The following is a 2,892-nucleotide window of genomic DNA, read 5'->3' on the forward strand; positions in this document are numbered from 1 at the left end:
TGTGTGCATTGCTCAGTTATCCCTGCATTGCGGATGCTGTGTAGTGTCAGATTTGATGGCAACAACGAAGGGATACTTTCATGCTGGATGTTTCATTTTGTCAAAATTCCAGCTTTCATTATCCTTTTAAACAGCAAACAATCAGAGTTGCACAATTGCAGTGTTTATCATTGTTACCAAATATCATTTAGCTTCCTGGGATGCTTCTTTACTCCACTCTACAGAAGAGAGACCTCAGAGTTGTCTTATTAAAAAAAAAAAAAGCTGGCCTTTCACTTTGTATAAAGAAGTCTGCAAAAAAAATTTTTTTTAAAAGTTTTTAGCACTGTTATATGCGGCTGTATGAGGAAAAGTGCAGGCAAGCTTCCACCCAAACTTATCTCATCATCTAGTGCTCTCACCAATGAGCACAAAGTCACTGGAATGATTGACAAGCACTGGGCCTTGAGTGTATGTCAAATCTTAATTAAAATTTAAAACTAGCTCCCCAATTTGATATTCATAGAATGCATGCTTGCTCAGGAAATATAACTAGTTGCTTTAACATTTGACAATTTCATAAACACAGTAGCTCTTTCTGTGTATGTTTTTCTGGCACTAATTTTCCACCACATTAAGCACTCTAAATCTCTAGCTATGTGCTTGCTGTCCATTCTTTATAATTCATGAGATGATCATTCAGAATCAGAAGCTTAGCTGAAAATTAAACTGCAGTTCCATGATAATTGGGGACTGGGATATGTGTGTCTGTGATGATATACCGCCTTCAGAAAGTACCAGTTTCATTATGTTACGCATTTGATAAGATGAGGTATTGCATATGAAAACCCATGCCATAGTCAATTTGTTTCCAAGATAACAAATTATCTTAAATCAGGTCAGACCATTGGTCTGACTCTGTTTAGCTCAATGCACTGACTGGCAGTGGCTCTGCAGAATTTCAGAGTGGTGAATTTCCCCACCCTTGCTGAAGATGGCCAGGGACTGAACCTGAAACTCTTTGCAAAACATGTGCTCCCACCACTAAGCTATGACCTTTCCCACATGTAGTACCAGCACTTTCTGGCTTCTTAGACAGGCATGTAAACACTCTTAGACACATGGCACACATATGCAAGAAAGGAGACTCCAACTAAACATTGTCAGCAAGAGCTTCTTTGACCGTGGAATGGACTCCATCAGAAGGTGGTGGACTCTCTTTCATTGGAGGTTTTAAAGCAGAGGTTGGATGACCATTTGTCATGGATGTTTTAGTTTAGATTCCTACATTGCAGGGGGTTGGACTAGATGACCCTCGGGGTCCCTTCTAATTCTACAATTCTTTGTTTCTATTATGGGCTATTAAGATATTCTCTCCACAGTTCTCTTTACAATCAAAAGCAGCCTTCTGAAAGTTTAGAAGATAATCCTAAATTCAGTTTTAGGAGATAATACATATGCATTAAATTCAGACTTCATATCTAACCAGCATTATTTTTAAATGAAAATGTTTATATAAGTGAAGCTTTCTGATTTTTTTAAAACCAATTTTGATCCAGCACACCCACCCAGAGGAAGGAAAGCCGAAAACAAACAGCATTAAAGTATGATAACTTGGTATACACAGTATTGTTCCCTTGATCTCTTGTTATAGAACTAATATCTGATTTCTTCCAGCTTGGATACTTTTCTCAAGTGTAAGATTAATGTGCCCAATAAAATAAAAGCAATTTTGACACACAGGTATCTAACCCCTTGTAGGAATTCAAGTAATTTTGATTTTTCTCTCATTTCTTTTTGTTAGTGATCGCTGGACAGAATGATAGTTCTACCACACAGTTTTCCAGTACTTGATTTTATTCCCTTTACAATCCACAAAGATGGTCCAAATTATTACCTTGCATCTGATGGAAAAGAACAAATGCTGTGGCAATTAAGAGGGCTCCCAAACAGTTTCAGACACTAAATTCCCATGGCTTGTTCTGACAACACATTATATATTATATCTTGCTGAAGCTAAGCAGGTGTGTCTCTGGACCGTTGAGTGAATGGGAGACTGCTCAAAACCTCTTGTAGGCTCTGGATGGAAGGAACCAGGCAGAGGGCCTTCTCGGTTGCGGCGCCCGCCCTGTGGAAGGCCCTCCCATCAGATGTCAAAGAAATAAACAACTGATGTTTAGAAGACATCTTAAGGCAGCCCTGTTTAGGGAAGTTTTTAATGGTTGATGTTTTATCGCATTATTATTATTATTCTGTTGGAAGCCGGCCAGAGTGGCTGGGGAAACCCAGCCAGATGGGCGGGGTATAAATAATAACTTCTTGTTGTTGTTCTTGTTAGGTTGTGTATGGCTGCAACAACTTCTTATGTTTGATCTTGCTCTAGTATTTTACTTTTCTGGAGTTTTAATTTTAGAGAAGTTCAAGAGGTTCATTGGGATAACGTTTGTATGGGGGAAAATATCCTATCAGAGGAGGCTTTTGAATGCACAGGTTCCAAAGCCCTCCAATTGCCTTTTTTAAAAAATAATAATATTTTATTGGTTTTCAACACCACCACCACCACAAATTGACTTCCCTCTAGTCCCTTCCCTGGTTCCATTATTTGTCAACATGCTGCATGTCCTTTATTAAATTTATAACATATTTAAATAACTATTATCAATTCATTGTAAAATTACAAGTACTTTTAAAATCCTGCTAATGTATTAACCTGTGTACAATGCTTCTGTATACATGCAATAAACATCTTCCATTCTTCCTTAAATTCATTGTCATCTCTGCTTCTTAATTTCATTGTCACAAAGCCCTCCCATTCCCAGCACAAACACCCCTGACAGAACTGACAACTGCACCACCAAGCAGTTGTAGTTAATTTCCACCCCAACAGAAACAAATGGGATTGATCTTGTTTTT

This window comes from Podarcis gaigeae (genome assembly GCF_964106915.1).
Source record: "Podarcis gaigeae genome assembly, chromosome: 5".
Classification (NCBI taxonomy): Eukaryota; Metazoa; Chordata; class Lepidosauria; order Squamata; family Lacertidae; genus Podarcis; species Podarcis gaigeae.